A 24699-nucleotide genomic window follows, 5' to 3' on the forward strand; every position below is an offset into this window, starting at 1 on the left:
AACAGGCTAAACTTATTGGGGGATGAATGAACCTTGCAGCCCTCCTATGACAAATGGCACGGGCTTCTAGTCACATTAGTGACGCATGCTATTTTTTTCTTCCAGTAACTCCTTGTCTCTGTACACCCAACAAAGCCCAGGCAGGCTTGGCTGCTTTAGAACGGTATGGAGCACCAGCGTGTAGCAGCAGCACTCTTTCAAACAGGTTAATATTAAAGGCCCACCAACACCTATCAATGCCCATTGTTGTTACTGCAGCTGGCAAAAGAGGAGATGATGCTGGATGCCCTCCCCTGTTCTTTCCCAGGACCAGCCACTCTCCTATGGGCTGTATGGTGGGGGCTTCTCATCGGGGGGGGAGTAAGGGGAGAGTAGCTTGGGGGGACCAGGGTGGGCCACATACGGCTGGCCCCTATGCGGCTAGCCCCTGACTGGGAGTCATCAGACAGGCCAGAAGAGTCAGGGAACATCATGCTGGAGCCCTGAGGAGAAGGGAGGGAGAAGATGAGCCGGAGTTAAAACAAGACAGATGACTTGAGTTTGTACACTACTCATCCTATGATCAAGCAGTAAGGACAGAATCTTAACTTGAAATCCACCAGTGTAACTTGAATGTGTGCATATTTACCATTGACATAAATGTGTGATCTCCTAAAAAGTTTGACTTACCCACACATAGTTCAAGTTAGTCTTCAGTCCTAATGCATTATTCATGTTAGTTGTGGCTATGTGGGGGATAATGTATGATGGGTATTAGTAGTATATTACCTGCAGGTCGTAGGCAGTGTAGGGTGGCAGGTAGGGGGCAGTGTTGAGGTAGGAGTTGAATGAGGGGGTGCTGGGAGCTGGAAACTCTAAGGGGAAAGAGGCTGCAGGAAGGGGCTCTGATTCACACGAGTCAGGGGTCAACATGGGCGTCTGTCCAAAACACAAAAAAATAATGGGCAATACTGATACCTGTGGTTCATGGTGTGTGCACGTCACAAAGGGCAACAATAAGGGCCACATATACTGAGAATTTGCATCCGGGGGGGGGGGAATAACTGAACTTGTCGAATAATAACCGCTTGCTTTCCCTTTGTCTGTTGAAAAACGCTTTAAAACGTTATGCTAGGATGTGCCCTAATAAATACAACCCTGCTGCTCATCTCACCAAGTCCTTGAAACCTCCTAGCACGCCGGCGGTAATGATGCCCAGGAAGAGAGCGACAATGTTGAGAATGATGGCGGACCACAGCAGGTGGTGGAGGTGCACCACGTCCTCGCAGCTCCCCACCTCCGTGTACTCATGGTAGCCCCCCATAAGCTCCACACGGCTGGGCCAGTGTGTGGGAGAGGTGGGTGGACGAGATCAGGGAGGAGAAAGAGTAAAGACAGACAGAAGTAAGAACCACCTTATTGAGATGCAAGGCTAAAGAGAAATGTGTAATGCCTACGACATTCATTGTGACAAATGACAGGCAAGCATAAATCCCAAATCAACAACATAGAAATTAACACAAGTGCACCTTTGGTTGTAAAACAGATGACAGTTTCAAATCAAGTTGGAAAGGGGGAACTACTGTAGCTACAGCTACTAGAGAGAGAGAGTTGGGGGAAACGGGTATGAGGATTGGTATTCATGTAGGAGTGAGGGCAGGGCATCCAATCATTCCCATGGTGGATTCCAAGCAGGAAGACTTATACACAGCTACTCTTAAAATCAACCACACCAACAATAATGTTTCATAAGGGGCTAAAAGAAAGGGACCTATTTCCAAATCATGGACGTTTTCCTAAAATTTATTCGCATGTCCCAAAAGAGGGTGTTCTCTGAAACATAAGCAGTGCTGACCTTAAAGCTATGAAAAAGACACTAAAACAACAAGTGTATACATTTGAGGCAAACAAGTAAATAATCAATCAATTGAGCTGATTTTAGCTGCCCCTCAGGCAGAAAAATAATCAAAACAATCCTCTAATGATAGGAATTTGCGAAGGAGGCTTAGCAAACTCACTTGCCACAGTTGTAGAGGTCACAGCAGTAACAGGTATTGGATTTCACACGTAAATTACAGGTAGCCCGGGATGCTGTCTGGCAGTGAACCTAGATTTAACACAGATAGTCACTGTTATGACATGGTAAAGCAAATGGGTCATGCTCTATATTATGTGAAACTGATGGATTTTCAACTCTAAGGCAACATTTAAACAACTTTAAGGCAACCTTTCAACCAAAATGGTGATATGAGGTCAACAGGAATGAAGTGTGCACTCACATCTTCATAATCAACAGAGGGTTTGGAATTGGCGTGGAAATCACAGCGACCGGCGTAGTAGGGTCTAAGGTCCTGGGGCGCAACACAAAGTCATCATATCCACATTTTATCCTACTGATTAGGTTTTACACATCAGTAAAGAAACAACAGCAGTAGACCCAAGACCCACTGCAATTTGCATACCGCCCAAACAGATCCACATATGATGCAATCTCTATTACACTCCACACTGCCCTTTCCCACCTGGACAAAAGGAACACTTATGTGAAAATGCTATTCATTGACTACAGCTCAGCGGTCAACACCATAGTACCATCACTAAGTACCATCACTAAGCTAAGGATCCTGGGACTAAACACCTCCCACTGCAACTGACCCCGACTTCCTGACGGGCTGCCCCCAGGTGGTGAGGGTAGGTATAGCAACACATCTGCCACGCTGATCCTCAACACTGGAGCTCCCCAGGGGTGCGTGCTCAGTCCCCTCCTGTAATCCCTGTTCACCCACGACTGCATGGCCAGGCACGACTCCAACACCATCATTAAGTTTGCAGACGACACAACAGTGGTAGGCCTGATCACTGACAACGACGAGACAGCCTATAGGGAGGAGGTCAGAGACCTGGCTGTGTGGTGACAGAATAACAACCTATCCCTCAACGTAACCAAGACTAAGGAGATGATTGTGGACTACAGGAAAAGGAGGACCGAGCACACCCCCATTCTCATCGACGGGGCTGTAGTGGAGCAGGTTGAGAGCTTCAAGTTCCTCGGTGTCCACATCAACAACAAACTAGAATGGTCCAAACACACCAAGACAGTCGCGAAGAGGGCACGACAAAGCCTATTCCCCTCAGGAAACTAAAAAGATTTGGCATGGGTCCTGAGATCCTCAAAAGGTTCTACAGCTGCAACATCGAGATCATCCTGACTGGTTGCATCACTGCCTGGTACGGCAATTGCTCGGCCTCTGACCGCAAGGCACTACAGGGGGTAGTGCGTACGTCCCAGTACATCACTGGGGCTAAGCTGCCTGCCATCCAGGACCTCTACACCAAGCGGTGTCAGAGGAAGGCCCTAAAAATTGTCAAAGACCCCAGCCACCCCAGTCATAGACTGTTCTCTCTACTACCGCATGGCAAGCGGTACCGGAGTGCCAAGTCTAGGACAAAAAGGCTTCTCAACAGTTTTTACCCCTAAGCAATAAGACTCCTGAACAGGTAATCAAATGGCTACCTGGACTATTTGCATTGTGTGCCCCCCAAACCCTCTTTTTACGCTGCCGCTACTCTCTGTTTATCATATATGTATAGTCACTTTAACTATACATTCATGTACATACTACCTCAATTGGGCCGACCAAACAGTGCTCCCTCAGAATTGGCTAACCGGGCTATCTGCATTGTTTATCTGCACCCACCAACCCCTCTTTTACGCTACTGCTACTCTCTGTTCATCATATATGCAGAGTCACTTTAACCATATCTACATGTACATACTACCTCAATCATCCTGACTAATGATTGTAGCCTCGCTACTGTATATAGCCTGTCTTTTTACTGTTGTTTTATTTCTTTACTTACCTATTGTTCACCTAACACCTTTTTTGCACTATTGGTTAGAGCCTGTAAGTAAGCATTTCACTGTAAGGTCTACACCGGTTCTAAGTAACCTGTATGTAAACAACAATTTCTCATGGAAAATTGAAAAGGTACAAAACAATGATGTCATCAAGTGGCAATGGTCAGATTCTATATTAAATCAGTTATTGGTGGTGTTACTATGTAATAACACTGAAACAGTGACATTCCATATGACTGCATGGTATCTGTGCATCTGTCTTCTGTATGATTGCTGCTTAGAACTTGGCTTACTCGCTGTGTTTGTTACTGGTACTCACAATGCGTCTTGCTGCAAACACCCCATCCACAATGGCACAGCAGAAGGCAGCCACCACTCCGAAACTAATGAACATAATGGACACCACCAGCTGGAAGACACACAAAGAGTGACGAGAGAAGCAAAGTGTTATCCACTCGGACCTTTGTCTTATTATCTTCCATAGCAAAGTCAAATCAAGGGAAATATTCCATGAACATTCCATGAATAAATCATTGTGTTTGTTGTTCTGCATCTAATGCTGTACATTTATTTATTTTACATGATGGTGCGTTGGATGTTTGTTGTCTACTGTTAGCTGTTTGCTCCTCATCCAGTTTTTGTGTGTAAAGGCTGACAAGCTACACACTCATTCTTCATTTCGGGAGCTAGGAGGAGTAGCTACGCCCCTGGCAACACCCCACGGCTCTCATCTGCAGTTCCGTCCATACATTCTTGCGTGGACATCTGTCCCCCTCCTCTTACACATGTTTATTTCTGGATGCATCTCACAAGAAGCCCTAAGATACATGTTCTGACAGCCATGCTAAAATCCCTGTGAGCCAACTGTGACATTCTGCTAGAGAAGGTAGCAGTGTTTCTGTGCCCATGCCACATGAAGACCACAATTTGGGCGTAGTCTATCAATGCCAAGTGATTGTAGCTTAACGAATTGAATTGGGTTATTGGCGGTGTTTGTCTGCAGAGAGCTATAGAGGTGTGGCATAGAAACTAATATGGAAGCGCAGGCGTAATATAAATACTCTTACCATCTGCCTCTTATTTTCTATCAAATGGGCTCCGATGATTCCGAGAAAGGAGCCTAGGCCCAGCTGAAAAAAGAGCACAATGTTGTTAGGTCACCAGTCGAACCAGACTAAATGGGAAATTAATTAAAATGGTAATAAAGACCTTTCTGTTGACTCATTCAGGATCAGGAAATGGTCTTTCTATTTAGTTCACCCAAATGACTTTTCCCCGGAAATAATCAATCCCAATTATTGTGATAGAAAATGACCAAGTTCAAGTTCTGTAGAACTGTTTCCTTGGCCTAAGTGTAGCACATGTAATGTGGATGTGAAACTTACTCCTCAGCCTGAAGTGTCCCCGCTTGCGCCAATGAATAGCTAGATATTTGCGCGGCACTGACTGGTAAGACGCTTCAGGAGGGCAGTCACGTGTACTAGTAAGGCAGAGGTCCCGAGTTCGTGCCAGGTATGGGCTGAATTGGGAGGAAGTGGTACTTGATAAAGGCCTTTGCAGACTGTATGATTTTAGCCTAATTTATGCCATGATTTTGACTTCTCAGACCACGTTGTGGGCAAATTCTTAGGTCGTAAACAATCGTTGTACGTCTTGTCTTGTTCAGTGTGACAGGTTCTAGGTCTGATTAAGTACCGAAAAGGTTCTAGTAGCATCCAACTTTTTTGCCTTTATCGTGTAGTGTGTGGCTGGTGTTACGATCCCGGTGACTAACCAATAGGAACACTGCCGACACTGAGTATAGTCAGATTAATATAATAGTTTGATTTAAACTTTTAGCCTACCGGTACATGCTGTGCAAGAAGAAATATTTCCCTAAAACTTCCTGTTTACATGACATCTGAAATAGGCTACCCGATGGGATAAATGCACAAAATGTCCAATCAAAATAAACGTTTTACCACAGCGACTATATTATTTTGGGAAAGCCTATTTGATTCTGAGTTCGAACATATAAAGTTTGTATGTGAAAACTATTTATTTAGGTTTTTCCGAACTCACTTCACTTATGCATAAGCATAGAGTGAGACATGCGCTGCTGGCACATGTGCAGATCAAATACACTGCTGCAGTTGACGTAGCCTACGTTGGCTGACGTAGCCTCACAAGCAAATCACAGAATGTGTCGACAGAACACATTTGAAGCAAATCTTACAATCTGGCCAGGTTGAGATCAAGATTGTAATTTGGTAACGTCGCACAGTGTGACGTTGTTAAGGCCTTAAGCAAGCAGCATGACTTCCTTTACAGTGGTGCCGTGACCCAGGTCTACAGTTGCACTCAGCTCAACACCGGGGTCGCTGTTGAGTATGTTTGAGCGGTGGATGTAGCACATGGGGATGTGAAACTTACTCCTCAGCCTAAAATGTCCCCACTTGCGCCAGTGAATAGCTAGCGTTTCACATGGCGTGGACTGGTAAGACGCTTCAGGAGGGCGGTGACATGTGCTAGCAAGGCAGAGGTCACAGTTTGCGCCAGGTATGGGCCGAATCGGGAGGAAGTGGTACTAAGCAAGCATTGTGGCGTCATTTACATATGCTTAGATCTATAAATGATAGTATAGGTGTCCAAGATCACCACCCTATTACTCTCATCAATCCAACTAGGGTTGCAAAGGGTAGGAAACTTTCCGCTAAAATTCCAGAATTTTTCCGGACATTTTCCATGGGTAGTTAAGGGGAATTTGGGGAATTTTGCTTAAATTCATCAAAAAAGTTAGCTTACAACAGTGAACTGTCATTGTGGGATACACATAAGGCAATTCTAGCTTTTGTGGCATATTTTGGTTAAACTGTCCCCAATTCAAGGGAATTGCAACCCTCTGCATGCACAGTGCATTCTTCCATCACATGTGCAGTGCACTCTTCCATCATATATACAGCTGATTCTCAAGATCTTCCACACTAATGAGATGCTATTGAGCCCACACTACTACACTGTCTGAGCCAAGGACTACATACTTTCTGGTAAATTTTGATTTCAATACTGGGTGGGGTGAATATATTTTATATGACATACATGATTTTTTGTGAATTAGTAAATAGTAGCCTACAGAAATGTGTGTTTAAATCAAAACTAGCTAGTTAGTTTTTTTTTTAGTTTTAGCTTGCTTAAGTCTGCTAACTGAGTGTTAATTCACCCATTTCCATGTTTCATTTTAAAACATGTATCTTACAAAGGACGTGTTTATTCTAACTGCTTAACTATTTATCTGTACATGGAATTGTATTTGGGTTATTTTTACTCATTTTTTTCTAATCTTCACAGTAAAATGCCATGGGCACTATCTGATGTGTGGAGACATTTCACTGCAGCTAATATAGAAGGAAAAGCTGTGTACATTTGCAAATACTGTGCTAAATACATTACATTTACATTTAAGTCATTTAGCAGACGCTCTTATCCAGAGCGACTTACAAATTGGTGCGTTCACCTTAAGACATCCAGTGGAACAGCCACTTTACAATAGTGCATCTAAATCTTTTAAGGGGGTGAGAAGGATTACTTTATCCTATCCTAGGTATTCCTGAAAGAGGTGGGGTTTCAGGTGTCTCCGGAAGGTGGTGATTGACTCCGCTGTCCTGGCGTCGTGAGGGAGTTTGTTCCACCATTGGGGGGCCAGAGCAGCGAACAGTTTTGACTGGGCTGCGCGGGAACTGTACTTCCTCAGTGGTAGGGAGGCAAGCAGGCCAGAGGTGGATGAACGCAGTGCCCTTGTTTGGGTGTAGGGCCTGATCAGAGCCTGGAGGTACTGAGGTGCCGTTCCCCTCACAGCTCCGTAGGCAAGCACCATGGTCTTGTAGCGGATGCAAGCTTCAACTGGAAGCCAGTGGAGAGAGCGGAGGAGCGGGGTGACGTGAGAGAACTTGGGAAGGTTGAACACCAGACGGGCTGCGGCGTTCTGGATGAGTTGTAGGGGTTTAATGGCACAGGCAGGGAGCCCAGCCAACAGCGAGTTGCAGTAATCCAGACGGGAGATGACAAGTGCCTGGATTAGGACCTGCGCTGCTTCCTGTGTGATGCAGGGTCGTACTCTGCGGATGTTGTAGAGCATGAACCTACAAGAACGGGCCACCGCCTTGATGTTAGTTGAGAACGACAGGGTGTTGTCCAGGATCATGCCAAGGTTCTTAGCGCTCTGGGAGGAGGACACAATGGAGTTGTCAACCGTGATGGCGAGATCATGGAATGGGCAGTCCTTCCCCGGGAGGAAGAGCAGCTCCGTCTTGCCGAGGTTCAGCTTGAGGTGGTGATCCGTCATCCACACTGATATGTCTGCCAGACATGCAGAGATGCGATTCGCCACCTGGTCATCAGAAGGGGGAAAGGAGAAGATTAATTGTGTGTCGTCTGCATAGCAATGATAGGAGAGACCATGTGAGGTTATGACAGAGCCAAGTGACTTGGTGTATAGCGAGAATAGGAGAGGGCCTAGAACAGAGCCCTGGGGGACGCCAGTGGTGAGAGCGCGTGGTGAGGAGACAGATTCTCGCCACGCCACCTGGTAGGAGCGACCTGTCAGGTAGGACGCAATCCAAGCGTGGGCCGCGCCGGAGATGCCCAACTCGGAGAGGGTGGAGAGGAGGATCTGATGGTTCACAGTATCGAAGGCAGCCGATAGGTCTAGAAGGATGAGAGCAGAGGAGAGAGAGTTAGCTTTAGCAGTGCGGAGGGCCTCCGTGATACAGAGAAGAGCAGTCTCAGTTGAATGACTAGTCTTGAAACCTGACTGATTTGGATCAAGAAGGTCATTCTGAGAGAGATAGCGGGAGAGCTGGCCAAGGACGGCACGTTCGAGAGTTTTGGAGAGAAAAGAAAGAAGGGATACTGGTCTGTAGTTGTTGACATCGGAGGGATCGAGTGTAGGTTTTTTCAGAAGGGGTGCAACTCTCGCTCTCTTGAAGACAGAAGGGACGTAGCCAGCGGTCAGGGATGAGTTGATGAGCGAGGTGAGGTAAGGGAGAAGGTCTCCGGAAATGGTCTGGAGAAGAGAGGAGGGAATAGGGTCAAGCGGGCAGGTTGTTGGGCGGCCGGCCGTCACAAGACGCGAGATTTCATCTGGAGAGAGAGGGAGAAAGAGGTCAGAGCACAGGGTAGGGCAGTGTGAGCAGAACCAGCGGTGTCGTTTGACTTAGCAAACGAGGATCGGATGTCGTCGACCTTCTTTTCAAAATGGTTGACGAAGTCATCTGCAGAGAGGGAGGAGGGGGAGGGGGAGGAGGATTCAGGAGGGAGGAGAAGGTGGCAAAGAGCTTCCTAGGGTTAGAGGCAGATGCTTGGAATTTAGAGTGGTAGAAAGTGGCTTTAGCAGCAGAGACAGAAGAGGAAAATGTAGAGAGGAGGGAGTGAAAGGATGCCAGGTCCGCAGGGAGGCGAGTTTTCCTCCATTTCCGCTCGGCTGCCCGGAGCCCTGTTCTGTGAGCTCGCAATGAGTCGTCGAGCCACGGAGCAGGAGGGGAGGACCGAGCCGGCCTGGAGGATAGGGGACATAGAGAATCAAGGGATGCAGAAAGGGAGGAGAGGAGGGTTGAGGAGGCAGAATCAGGAGATAGGTTGGAGAAGGTTTGAGCAGAGGGAAGAGATGATAGGATGGAAGAGGAGAGAGTAGCGGGGGAGAGAGAGCGAAGATTGGGACGGCGCGATACCATCCGAGTAGGGGCAGTGTGGGAAGTGTTGGATGAGAGCAAGAGGGAAAAGGATACAAGGTAGTGGTCGGAGACTTGGAGGGGAGTTGCAGTGAGGTTAGTGGAAGAACAGCATCTAGTAAAGATGAGGTCGAGCGTATTGCCTGCCTTGTGAGTAGAGGGGGAAGGTGAGAGGGTGAGGTCAAAAGAGGAGAGGAGTGGAAAGAAGGAGGCAGAGAGGAATGAGTCAAAGGTAGACGTGGGGAGGTTAAAGTCGCCCAGAACTGTGAGAGGTGAGCCGTCCTCAGGAAAGGAGCTTATCAAGGCATCAAGCTCATTGATGAACTCTCCGAGGGAACCTGGAGGGCGATAAATGATAAGGATGTTAAGCTTGAAAGGGCTGGTAACTGTGACAGCATGGAATTCAAAGGAGGCGATAGACAGATGGGTAAGGGGAGAAAGAGAGAATGACCACTTGGGAGAGATGAGGATCCCGGTGCCACCACCCCGCTGACCAGAAGCTCTCGGGGTGTGCGAGAACACGTGGGCAGACGAAGAGAGAGCAGTAGGAGTAGCAGTGTTATCTGTGGTGATCCATGTTTCCGTCAGTGCCAAGAAGTCGAGGGACTGGAGGGAGGCATAGGCCTTGTTGGCCGCAGATCGGCAGTTCCAGAGGCTACCGGAGACCTGGAACTCCACGTGGGTCGTGCGCGCTGGGACCACCAGATTAGAGTGGCCGCGGCCACGCGGTGTGGAGCGTTTGTATGGTCTGTGCAGAGAGGAGAGAACAGGGATAGACAGACACATAGTTGACAGGCTACAGAAGAGGCTACGCTAATGCAAAGGAGATTGGAATGACAAGTGGACTACACGTCTCAAATGTTCAGAAAGTTAAGCTTACGTAGCAGGAATCTTATTGACTAAAATAATTCAAATGATACAGTACTGCTGAAGTAGGCTAGCTGGCAGTGGCTGCGTTGTTGTTGTTCTATCTCTCTATAGTGCTGTTTCTTGTATTATGGTCTCTTGTTTCTTTAGAGGTTTCACTTTGTTGTCCTTTTTCTTTTCCTTTTTCTTCTGTCCTTATTTTGTCTTCCTTTCTTCTGTTAACTAGATATTATTTGTAAATCATATGTGAAGAATGCAACAAAGATGCAGAATCATCTGGCCAAGTGCATAAAGTTCCCTCAGTGCTCACAACAAGCAACCTCTGACAAAATTCACTCTACCTATATTTGAGGTGAAAATGATGAATCAGATACCTTGTTGATAGCAACAGCTCATGGTCCTCCTGGAATCAGACTTTTTTTTTGACTCAATGGAGGAACGTAGTCAGAGAAATGCTGATGAAGGTTTTGCTCGAGCTGTGTATGTAACTGGTTCACTTCTGATACTCACAGGCAATGTGTATTGGAAGAGATTTCTGAATGTTCTTCTCCCAGCATACACCCCTCCAACCAGACATGCTTTATCTACTCATTTGCTGGATGCAGAGTTCAAACAGAGTTCAAGTGAAGGTCAAGCAAATCATAGAGAAAGCAGACTGTATAGCATTAATCTATGATGGGTGGTAAAATGTTTGTGGGCAAGGAATAATTAACTACATCTCCACCCCCCAACCAGTATTCTAAAAGAGCACAGACACAAGGGACAACAGACACATCGGTCTCTACATTGCATATGAGCTGAAGACAGTCATCAATGACCTTGGACCACAGAAGGTATTTGCACTGGTGACAGACAATGCTGTGAACATGAAGGCTGCTTGGTATAAAGTGGAGGAGTCCTACCTCACATCACACCCATTAGCTGTGCTGCTAATGCATTGAATCTGCTCCTCAAGGACATCATGGCACTGAAAACAATGGATACACTCTACAAGGAAACGGTTAGGTATGTGAAGGGCAATCAAGTTATAGCAGCAATCTACCTCACCAAGCAAAGTGAGAAGAATAAAGCGCCACATTGAAGCTGCCCAGCAACATCCGTGGGGATGGTGTTATCATCATGTTTGATAGTCTCCTGGAGGGGAAGGAGTCTCTCCAAGAAATGGCCATATCGCAGTCTGCCGATATGGACAGCCCCATCAAGAGGATCCTCCTGGATGATGTATTTTGGGAGAGAGTGGTAAGCAGCCTGAAATCTATAGAGGTAGCCATTGATGGATTTAGGGAGACAATGCCATCATGTCTGATGTTAAGACTCTGCTTGCAGATGTAAGAGAAGAAATCCGTACTGCCCTGCCCACTTCACTGTTGTTCCAAGCAGAGGAAACTGCAGTTCTGAAATACATCAAAAGGCGTGAAGACCTCTGCCTGAAGCCAATACACTCTGCAGCGTACAAGAGCATCCTGTCTGGTGCAGAGAACAACGAGGCCTATGGTGTCATTACTACCGTGTCTCGCCACCTTGGCCTGGATGAGGGCAAGGTTCTTGGCAGTCTGGCGAAGTACACTTCCAAACAAGGGCTTTGGGATGGAGATGCCAACATATCTGATCAGCCACCTGGTGGAAGGGACTTTGTGGATCTGAGGCTCTTTCTCCCATTGCCTCCATCCTCCTCCAAATCTAACCAACATCAGCCGCCTCAGAGCACAACTGGTCCTTGTTTGGGAACACACACACCAAAGCACGCAACAGACTGACCAATACAAGGGTTGGAAAATTGGTGGCCATCTGGGCAAATTTGAGGCTTTGTGAGCCTGACAACGAGCCATCCTCAACAAGGTTGGAAAATGACAGTGAAGATGAAGCCTGACAGTGAAGATGTTCAGTGAAGATGTTCAAGAGGTGGACATTGAGGAGGTCCAGGGAGAAGACATGGAAGCATGAGAGGAAGACAATGAAAGCTTTAGTTTCTAGACTATAATTTTACAGATGTATATTGAAAACATTTTTGGGAGATGCAATGGATCATTGGGGATCATTCAAAAGAAAACATCCCATGAAGAGTCAACTAATTTAATTAAAGTTCAATTCGTAACATTTGTATTTTATATATATCTATTGGAAGGATTTAATCATTTGTAATTATGTCTACTTATGATGAGGTAAAATGTTTATGTTTCTGTCTCCATATGATATGGTAAATATATCCAATGCAAAAACATCTACATTTTTGTAAGGGGTGCATACTGGCGGCAGAGAAGTCAGACGCAGGAGAGCAACGGTGCAGTTTATTCATAAAAAGATAAAAACATAACAATCAATAAACGGGTACAAAACCCGACGCACACCAGACATAACGTGTACGAGCACTTACAATCAACAATACAGGACAAGGACATGGGGGGGGGGGGGGGGGGCAGAGGGTTAAATACACAACATGTAATTGATGGAATGAAACCAGGTGTGTGGGAAGACAAGACAAAACAAATGGGAAATTAAAGGTGGATTGGCGATGGCTAGAAGACCGGTGACGTCGACCGTCGAACGTCGCCCGAACAAGGAGAGGGACCGACTTCGAAGGAAGTCGTGACAATTTTAAATTGCATTCATATTCATTTGCATATATTTACGTTAATTCCTATATATTCCCAAAGAAAGTTTCCACCTCTGAATATTCCCCAAAATGTGCAACTCTAAATCCAACCAATTCAGATCTGTGATTACTTCAAGGAAAGCAAGGACTTCTGGAAACAACAGAGGGAGCACCCCCCCTATCCACATCGACAGGACAGTAGTGGAGAAGGTGGAAAGTTTTAAGTTCCTCGGCGTACACATCACGGACAAACTGAAATGGTCCAACCACACAGACAGCATGGGGAAGAAGGCGCAACAGCGCCTCTTCAACCTCAGGAGGCTGAAGAAATTTGTCTTGTCACCAAAAGCACTCACAAACTTTTACAGATGCACAATCGAGAGCATCCTGTAGGGCTGTATCACCGCCAGGTACGGCAACTGCTCCGCACACAACCGCAAGGCTCTCCAGAGGGTAGTGAGGTCTGCAAAACGCATCACTGGGGGCAAACTACATGCCCTCCAAGACACCTACACCACCCGATGTCACAGGAAGGCCAAAAAGATCATCAAGGACAACATCCACCCGAGCCACTGCCTGTTCACCCCACTATCATCCAGAAGGCGAGGTCAGTACAGATGCATCAAAGTTGGGACCGAGAGACTGAAAAACAGCTTCTATCTCAAGGCCATCAGACTGTTAAACAGCCATCACTAACATTGAGTGGCTGCTGCCAACATACTGACTCGAATCTCTAGCCACTTTAATAATTGGATGTAATAAATGTATCACTAGTCACTTAAACAATTCCACTTTATATAATGTTTACATACCCTACATTACTCATCTCATATGTATATACTGCACTCTATACCATCTACTGCATCTTGCCTATGCCGTTCGGCCATCGCTCAACCATATATTTATATGTAAATATTCTTATTCATTCCTTTACACTTGTGTGTATAAGGTAGTTGTTGTGAAATTGTTAGACATTACTGCATGGTCGGAACTAGAAGCACTGCTAACCATGTTTATGTGACCAATAAAATGTGATTTTGATTTGGATGCATTTCTGAAGTATTTAAACAGGGCCCATATCTATGATCGTGGCATCGATCTCCCAGTAAGAATGATGTAATGAAAGTACAACCAGTCTCTGCTCTATTAATACAAGTCTCACAATAACATTTTTCTTGATCTATACTAGTTAAGATTGTTCTTCAATACCTGCCCTATTCTTGTATCTGAAATGTGATTCACTGGTCTTTTTCAGATGAATAACCATACATTATTTATTCTTAGAGACAACCTAGTCATCATGCACACTGAATATAATCGAGGAACTTTATTTTTCCTGTTAGGGAGCTTCTTATTTTATAGAATATCATGTCTATAGGATCAACACAGTTAGTTTCTCCTGAGGCAGAATGCTGAGGGTTATATAGATGGGGTCTGTGAAGCCACTTTAATATATATATATATTTCGGTAACACTTTACCTGACGTCTGCAGGTATAACACGCTTTAGAGTAGAATAGAATAGTAAATAATAACTGCATTTTTCATGTGAAGAAATGTCTTGTTTATAACTTGTTATTATAATAACATATAAGCATGTATGAATGTATAAGCATGTGTGAATCTTTATAATGTATTATAATAATCAAACTTATAACAAGTTATGTCTCTCTAAGTATCAACATTTCAACTGACTCAAAATGGCTGGTATGTAGTCAGGGTCGAGATGATTATAAGACATTGCAAGAGGGTCATATACTCATGACAAGTCTTGCGATGCATTATAACTGCATCATAATGCATTCGTGGTGTTACCCTCTTTTCATTGAGGTATGACATGTCTCTAAGACAGTAAGATGTTAGACTGCTACTTACAAGGACTCCTGGGTAGTAGCCACCGACAGTAATGTTCTGTGTCCTGGTGGTGGCTGCCAGTCCAAAGACAAGGATGAGCACAGACACAATGAGCAACATCACAGTGACCATGATGGACTTCTGTTTCCTCTGTTTGAATGATCCTGGAAGACATGCGCAGCGTTAGACAATATACTCGTATATCCATTCAATATACAGGTAACTGAAAGTGTTCCTGAAAACTTAACTCCGGCCATGAAACATTTTAGTTGAATTGTATGAACAGTAGACTAATAAACAAAGTACTTAAATATATTTTGACTGTAGTATCCCTGTGTTACGCACTCCTCTTCAATGGATAGGGTAATATCAACAGGAGTGTGTTTTGGTTAGCTGGGTCGTTCCACCAATTAAGTGCCTTTTGCGTAGTGTACCTTAAAAAAATGTAATAAATATTTTTGTCACCTAATTTCAACATTCTGTCATAAAGACATCTCAAGAGGTTATGGTCCCGTGTGCCTCAGTTGGTAGAGCATGGCGCTTGCAACGCCAGGGTTGTGAGTTTGATTCCAATGGGGGACCCGTGTTGAAGGAAAAAAAAGTTTGAAGATGTATACACTCACTACTCTTTAGTCGCTCTAGATAAGTGTCTGCTAAATGACTCAAATGTAAACGTTAAATAAAAAAATGACTAAATTAAGTGCCAAATAAAGTAACAGGCTTGACAACTTCATATTAAATCATCCAGAAATCAAACAAAAAAACCTGTGAAAAAACACGTGGTTTTCAGACGTGAAAAAAATATTGAAAATACACACATATTTTTCATTTTCATGAGTCAGACAAACATTTTTACAGTGTTTTTCCCCTCATGTCCCCATAAATGTTCCCCATATTTTTCACCACTTCCAACTACATCTGATCTCCCATCCAGGGACCGACACTGTTTAGCTTCAGAGGCAAACCAGCAGTGGGATGCAGGGTGCTATGTTGCTGGAATAAATGTGCCAAAACCTGCAACTGGAAAAAAAGGCAGCAAAAGCAAAGGCCATAGTAACATAACCAAAGACAGGGGAAATTACAGGAAAGAGGGAGGTGTTTTATATACTGATTAGAGGTCGACCGATTATGATTTTTCAACGCCCATACCGATACCGATTATTGGAGGACCAAAAAAGCCGATACCGATTAATCGGACGATTTAAAAAAAATGTATTTGTAATAATGACAATTACAACAATACTGAATGAACACTTATTTTTACTTAATATAATACATCAATAAAATCAAATTAGCCTCAAGTAAAAATTGAAACATGTTCAATTTGGTTTAAATAATGCAAAAACAAAGTGTTGGAAAAAGAAAGTAAAAGTGCAATATGTGCTATGTAAAAAAGCTAATGTTTTAGGTCCTTGCTCAGAACATGAGAACATATGTCCATGTCTATCCAATCCAAGATGGCGTAGCAGTCAGACGTCTTTGTCCTGTCGTGTCCCTTGTATATATCGTTTTACATCTTTTTCGTTGCATATCCTTTATTTTGCTAAACCTCAACATCTAAATACTCCCCTGCAACCCGCCTCACCCAATGTGGCGTGGATCTGCTTTTTTTTCCTAAAGTATTTATATTTACTTCGGATCTGGAATCCCTCAACTGAAGCTAGCCAGCTAACTACCAGCTATCAGTCAGCAAACCATTGCCAGCAGTCATCAGCTGACCTTCAGCTCGGAAAGCTCTCGTCAGTTCGAACAACGTGACTCTAACCAGAGCATAACGTACCTGTTATTTTTATCCCCGGATTCTTACCGCAAACTGAACATTTTCATCTGGATCTTCACAACTAGCTAACCGCAATCCCGGATGACTACTCCTGGCAAACGTTTCCATCCCAGAGCAAGCACCAATTAGGTTGAAGCTAGCCCGGCCAGGGCTCCTGTGCTACCACCGAAGTATACTCCTGGGCTTCAATATCCGGACCCCTTATACAGCCGGTACTGGGCATGGAACCCCGCAGATCCCCTACGACTGGAATACCGACATAATCTGCCCAAGGACCTCAACAGGCCCCTCAGGCGCGACGCCCGCTGAAGGCCCATTATGCTAACCAGCTAGGCCTGCTAGCTACCTAGAGCTACTTGGAACCCTACTAATTCCACGACTGGTCTATCGACGTTACCGCACGAAGAGGCAAAAACAGACTTACCCCCACCGCGACGTCCCCCAAAGGCTAACTTTCTAGCCCCTGCTATCTGCTTGCTTGCTAACCCGGTCTGCTAACTGCTAGCTTGCCTTCCCGGTCTGCTAACTGCTAGCCCTTGCTAACTGCTGCTTGCTAACCCGGTCTGCTAACTGCTAGCCCCTGCTAACTGCTTGCTAACCCGGCCTGCTAACTGCTAGTTTGCCCCGGTCTACTAACTGCTAGCTTCCGGCCTGCTAACTGCTAGCTTACCTGCCCGGTCTGTAACTGCTTGCTTGCTAACCCGGCCTGCTAACTGCTAGCTTGCCCCGGTCTACTAGCTGCTAGCTTGTTTAGCCCCGGCCTACTAACTGTTAGCTTGTTAGCATCGGTCTGCTAACTGTCTGAATCGCCATGTCCCCAGCCAGCCCAACCACTCACTGGACGCATATGTTCACTTGGCTACGCATCAATATGCCGTGTCCATTATTGTCCTGGTTAGTGATTACTGTCTTATTTCACTGTAGAGCTTCTAGCCCTGCTCAATATGCCTTAACCAACCATGTTGTTCCACCTCCTACATATGCGATGACATCACCTGGTTTAAACATCTCTAGAGACTATATCTCTCTCTTCATTACTCAATGCCTAGGTTTACCTCCAATGTACTCACATCCTACCTTACCTTTGTCTGTACACTATGCCTTGAATCTATGCTATCGTGCCCAGAAACCTGCTCCTTTTACTCTCTGTTCTGAACGTGCTAGACGGCCAGTTCGTATAGTCTTTAGCCGTACCCTTATCCTACTTCTCCTCTGTTCCTCTGGTGATGTGGAGGTTAATCCAGGTCCTGCAGTGCCTAGCTCCACTCCCACCCCCCAGTTGCTCTCATTTGTTGACTTCTGTAAATGTAAAAGCCTTGGTTTCATGCATGTTAACATTAGAAGCCACTCCCTAAGTTTGTTTTACTCACTCCTTTAGCACACTCTGCCAACCCAGATGTCTTAGTCATGTCTGAATCCTGGCTTAGGAAAATCACCGAAAACCCTGAAATCTCCATTGCTAACTATAAGGTTTTCCGCCAAGATAGAACTGCCAAAGGGGGCGGTGTTGCAATCTACTGCAAAGATAGTAATACAGAACTCTGCAGGCTATCTAAGTCTGTACCCAAATAATTTGAGCTTCTACTTCTAAAAATTCACCTTTCCAGAAACAAGTCTCTCACTGTTGCCGCTTGCTATAGACCTCCCTCTGCCCCCAGCTGTGCCCTCGATACCATATGTGAATTGATTGCCCCCATCTATCTTCTTAGCTCGTGCTACTAGGTGACCTAAACTGGGACATGCTTAACACCCCGGCCATCCTACAAACTAAGCTTGATGCCCTCATCACTGTCAAATGCTTCCTGAAACACTTCTGCGAGCAGGCCTTTCTAATCGACCTGGCCAGGGTGATGATGATGCCTGGCTATTCTTTAAAAGTGTTTTCCTCACCATCTTAAATAAGCATGCCCCTCTCAAAATATTTAGAACTAGGAATAGATATGGCCCTTGGTTCACTCCAGTCCTCTCTGCCCTTAACCAGCACAAAAACATCCTGTGGCGTTCTGCATTAGCATCGAATAGCCCCCGTGATATGCAACTCTTCAGGGAAGTTAACAAATATACACAGGCAATTAGAAAAGCTAAGGCAAGCTTTTTCAAACAGACATTTGAATCCTGTAGTACTAACTCAAAAAAGTTCTGGGACACTGTAAAGTCCATGGAGAATAAGAGCACCTCCTCCCAGCTGCCCACTGCTCTGAGGCTAGGAAACACTGTCACCACCGATAAATCCACCATAATTGCGAATTTAAATAAGCATTTCTCTACGGCTGGCCATGCTTTCCACATGGCTACCCCTACCCCGGTCACCTGCCCGGCACCCTCCACAGCAACCCGCCAAAGCCCCCACCATTTCTCCTTTACCCAAATCCAGACAGCTGATGTTCTGAAAGAGCTGCAAAATCTGGACCCCTACAAATCAGCCGGGCTAGACAATCAGGACCCTCTCTTTCTAAAATGATCTGCCGAAATTGTTGCAACCCCTATTACTAGCCTGTTCAACCTCTCTTTCGCATCGTCTGAGATTTCCAAAGATTGGAAAGCTGCCGCGGTCATCCCCCTCTTCAAAGGGGGTGACACTCTAGACCCAAACTGCTACAGACCTATATCTATCCTACCCTGTCTTTCTAAGGTCTTCGAAAGCCAAGTTAACAAACAGATTACTGACCATTTCGAATCCCACCATACCTTCTCCGCTATCCAATCTGGTTTCAGAGCTGGTCATGGGTGCACCTCAGCCATGCTTAGACAATACTGTGCAGCTGTATTCATCGACCTGGCCAAAGCTTTCGACTTTGTCAATCACCACTTATCGGCAGACTCAACAGCCTTTGTTTCAAATCAAATCCAATTTTATTGGTCACAAACACATGGTTAGCAGATGTTAATGCGAGTGTAGAGAAATGCTTGTGCTTCTAGTTCCGACCGTGCAGTAATATCTAACAAGTCAGCTAACAATTTCATAACAACTACCTTATACAAACAAGTGTCAAGGAATGAATAAGAATATGTACATATAAATATTTGGATGAACGATGTCCGAACGGCATAGGCAAGATGCAGTAGTAGACGGTATAGAGTACAATATATACATATGAGATGAGTAATGTAGGGTATGTAAACATTATATAAAGTGGAATTGTTTAAGTGACTAGTGATACATTTATTACATCCAATTATTAAAGTGGCTAGAGATGTTGGCAGCAACCACTCAATGTTAGTGATGGCTGTTTAACAGTCTGATGGTCTTGAGATAGAAGCTGTTTTTCAGTCTCTCGGTCCCTGCTTTGATGCACCTGTACTGACCTCGCCTTCTGGATGATAGCGGGGTGAACAGGCAGTGGCTCGGGTGGTTGTTGTCCTTGATGATCTTTATGGCCTTCCTGTGACATCGGGTGGTGTAGGTGTCCTGGAGGGCAGGTAGTTTGCCCCCGGTGATGCGTTGTGCAGACCTCACCACCCTCTGGAGAGCCTTACGGTTGTGGGTGGAGCAGTTGCCGTATCAGGCGGTGATACAGCCCGACAGGATGCTCTCGATTGTGCATTTGTAAAAGTTTGAGAGTGTTTTTGGTTACAAGCCAAATTTCTTCAGCCTCCTGAGGTTGAAGAGGCGCTATTGCGCCTTTTTCACTACGCTGTCTGTGTGGGTGGACCATTTCAGTTTGTCCGTGATGTGTACGCCGAGGAACTTAAAACTTTCCACCTTCTCCACTACTGTCACGCGATGTGGATAGGGGGGTGCTCCCTCTGCTGTTTCTTGAAGTCCACGATCATCTCCTTTGTTTTGTTGACGTTGAGTGTGAGGTTATTTTTCTGACAGCACACTCCGAGGGCCCTCACCTTCTCCCTGTAGGCCGTCTCGTTGTTGTTGGTAATCAAGCTTACCACTGTAGTGTCGTCTGCAAACTTGATGATTGAGTTGCATGGCCACGCAGTCATCGGTGAACAGGGAGTACAGGAGAGGGCTGAGAACGCACCTTTGTGGGGCCCCAGTGTTGAGGATCAGCGGGGAGGAGATGTTGTTTCCTACCCTCACCACCTGGGGGTGCTACAGGGTGATAGTCGTTTAGCTCAGTTACCTTGACCGAATACAAATCTTGGGAACAGGAACAATGATGGCCCTCTTGAAGCATGTGGGAACAGCAGACTGGGATAGGGATTGATTGAATATGTCCGTAAACACACCAGCCAGCTGGTCTGCGCATGCTCTGAGGACGTGGCTAGGGATGCCGTCTGAGCTGGCAGCCTTGCGAGGGTTAACACATTTAAATGCTTTACTCACGTTGGCTGCGGTGAAGCAGAGCCTGCAGGTTTTGGTAGAGGCCATGTCAGTGGCACTGTATTGTCCTCAAAGCGAGCAAAGAAGTTGTTTAGTTGGTCTGGGAGCAAGACCTCGGTGTCCGCGACGGGGCTGGTTTTCTTTTTGTAGTCCGTGATTGGCTGTAGACCCTGCCACATACCTTTCGTGTCTGAGCCGTTGAATCGCGACTCTACTTTGTCTCTATACTGATGCTTAGCTTGATTGATTGCCTTGCGGAGGGAATAGCTACACTGTTTTGTATTCGGTCATGTTTCCGGTCGCTTTGCCATGATTAAAACCAGTGGTTCACGCTTTCAGTTTTGCGTGAATGCTGCCACCAATCCAAGGTTTCTGGTTGGGGAAGGTTTTAATATTCGCCGTGGGTACCACATCACCGATGCATTTGCTAATAAACTCGCTCACCGAATCAGTGTATACATCAATGTTATTGTCCGACGCTATCCGGAACATTTCCCAGTCCACGTGATCGAAGCAATCTTGAAGCGTGGAATCAGATTGGTCGGACCAGCGTTGAACAGACCTGAGCACGGGCGTTTCCTGTTTTAGTTTTTGAGCTGGTCATGGGTGCAACTCAGCCATGCTTAAGTTCCTAAACGATATCATAACTGCATATCTGCCTCTGCTGGTTCACCAACTCCTTCTCAGACAGAGTTAGGTGTGTCAAATCGGAGGGCCTGTTGTCCGGACCTCTGGCAGTCTCTATGGAGGTGCCACAGGGTTAAATTCTCGGGCCGACTCTTTTCTCTGTATACATCAATGATGTCGCTCTTGCTACTTCTGATTCTCTGATCCACCTCTACGCAGACGACACCATTCTGTAAACATCTGGCCCTTCTTTGGACACTGTGTTAACTAACCTCCAGACGAGCTTTAATGCCATACAACACTCCTTCCGTAGCCTCCAACTGCTCTTAAATGAAAGTAAAACTAAATGCATGCTCTTCAAATCGATCGCTGCCCCCACCTACCTGCCTGTCCAGCATCACTACTCTGGACGGTTCTGACTTAGAATATGTGGACAACTACAAATACCTAGGTGTCTGCTTAGACTGTAAACTCTCCTTCCAGACTCACATTAAGCATCTCCAATCCGGCCTCCCGGGTGGCGCAGTGGTTAAGGGCGCTGTACTGCAGCGCCAGCTGTGCCACCAGAGACTCTGGGTTTGCGCCCAGGCTCTATCGTAAACGGCCGCGACCGGGAGGTCCGTGGGGCGACGCACAATTGGCCTAGCGTCGTCCGGGTTAGGGAGGGCTTGGCCGGTAGGGATATCCTTGTCTCATCGCGCACCAGTGACTCCTGTGGCGCACTGGGTGCAGTGCACGCTAACCAAGGTTGCCAGGTGCACGGTGTTTGCTCCGACACACTGGTGCGGCTGGCCTCCGGGTTGGATGCGCGCTGTGTTAAGAAGCAGTGCGGCTTGGTTGGGTTGTGTATCGGAGGACGCATGACTTTCAACCGTCGCCTCTCCTGAGCCCGTACGGGAGATGTAGCGATGAGACAAGATAGTAGCTACTAACAATTGGATATCATGAAATTGGGGAGAAAAAGGGGTAAAAATTCAACAACAAAAAAACACCAAATTAAATCCAAAATTAAATCTAGAATTGTCTTCCTATTTTGCAACTTCACTCATGCTGCCAAACATACCCTTGTAAAACGGACTATCCTACCGATCCTTGATACCTCAGCCCCATTGTGTTTTATTTTTTTGCTCCTTTGTATCTCTACTTGCACATTCATCTATCACTCCAGTGTTTAATTGCTAAATTGTAATTATTTTGCCTCTATGGCCTATTTATTGCCTTACCTCATTTGCACACACTGTATATAGACTTTTCTATTGTGTTATTGACTGTATGTTTGTTTATTCCATGTGTAACTCTGTGTTGTTGCTTGTGTCACACCTCTTTGCTTTATCTTGGCCAGGTCGCAGTTGTAAATGAGAACTTGTTCTCAAGTGGCCTACCTGGTTAAATAAAGGTGAAATAAAAATAAAAAATTAAATAGTGGAAAGAGCAGGTGTTTATAATGTTTTGTACACTCAGTGTAACAGTATAGCTTCCGTCCCTTTCCTCCCCCTACCTGGGCTTGAACCAGGGATCCTCTGCACACATCGACAACTGACACCCAGGAAGCATCGTTACCCATCGCGCAACAAAAGTCGCGGCCCTTGCAGACTAAGAGAAACAATTACTTCAAGGGCTCAGGGCGAGTGACGTCACCGACTGAAACTCTATTAGCGCGCACCACAGCTAACAATCAGCGCATGTGATGGTGCATGGTAGTCTACCTTTTGAAAATACCCGTCTTTGTTAGATTCTTCATTTGAATCAATAGGTCTATTGGTGATTTTCATGATTTCAATAATTATCTGATGTAGAATCAGGTGTTATTAGGCCTACAATGTAATTCATTAATGATTATAACATCTCATGGAACTACTTTGTAAGGAATATAAATACAATGTAACCGTAACGTGTGTGAATGTAGTAAAAAAAAAAGGTAGTAAAAACAGAATCACAAACGAACACTTATTGGCTACATTATATTGTAACGACCCTGGGTTTATAACGTTGCTGGTTGCGAGCAAGAAGCACATCAATTACTTAGCTAATGTAAACTAGCGCTTTCCAATATTTGAATAATGTACAGCTCTACTCGTGTCAAACACATTTTATTCCCACATAGTCAGTATTACATCCTATCTAAATAATTTATCCTGTCAATATGACCACGTCGTCAAATTGTACCTTCCTTTTAGAATGTTGACAACACCACACAAAGATAAACAGTCTGACAGTTCAATGTGGCTTACAGCAGTAAATAGGCTACAGACAGAAATGTTGCTGTTGCCCACCCAGATAACCGCACAACATATGCTTCGACGTTACCAAGTAGCCTATATTGTTTTTGCTGCAACCACGCAGTTGATCTTGCACACACATACCTATAGGAGTTTCAGTCAGAATTCCGGGTTGTTGATTCTGTACGAGAGGCATTTTCTAATCAAACGAAGGAGCTGGATATAGGCCCAGAATTATAATTCAAGGATAAACACTAGATACCTGACAAGCAGAACAAATAGGCCTACTTGTTCACTGCTATGAACTAATACAGGCGTGATATTTGATTGCAGTAGCATACTCTAAAGCAGACGTCCCCGCACCGTTACGGTTGTTGTCGCTTTTACGTTAACAAATATTGACATATGCACTCTCTTCATCTTTCGTGAACAGCGGAGCATCAATAGGTGCACAGTTTGGAACATGAGTCACGCTCCAGTTACAGGTCTCGTCCTCTGCACAGGCGTTGCCGACACATGCCAGATCTTACAACGCCTGGATAAGGTTTTTAAGTGACATCATCGATAACGTGGCACGCAACCATTGGTTGATGCGTGCAACGTCTGAGCGGGGAACGCGACCTCAGTCATACCAGACAGTCCAACTGAAGACAAAAGTACATTTAAATCAGTCCTAAAATCATCATGGGAACATTTTCATATAGACTACATCTGAAAAAGGCAAACACTCGTTTTAGCCTAGTTTTTTAAATCCCAAATAATTAGACATATTTCGTTTCTGCTTTTTTAATTCGTTTTTATTATTGTTATAATACAGTAGCCTAGTTGTAACAGTTATTTTGATCATACAGGACGACATACATATTAGCTGACAAGAGGCTCGTTTTACGCAAGAGTGTACTAAAATTGACAATTTGAGATGTTCGAGCGCCACCCCA

At 45.2% G+C, this 24699-nt stretch overlaps 1 pseudogene; it reads right to left on the bottom strand.

Annotated features, from left to right (window-relative positions):
- Nucleotides 1-244: 244 nt before the first annotated feature.
- Nucleotides 245-24285, bottom strand: LOC115129166 (transmembrane protein 255A-like; annotated as a pseudogene).
- Nucleotides 24286-24699: the final 414 nt, after the last annotated feature.

The sequence above is a fragment of the Oncorhynchus nerka genome, linkage group LG5, assembly GCF_034236695.1.
Source record: "Oncorhynchus nerka isolate Pitt River linkage group LG5, Oner_Uvic_2.0, whole genome shotgun sequence".
Lineage (NCBI taxonomy): Eukaryota > Metazoa > Chordata > Actinopteri > Salmoniformes > Salmonidae > Oncorhynchus > Oncorhynchus nerka.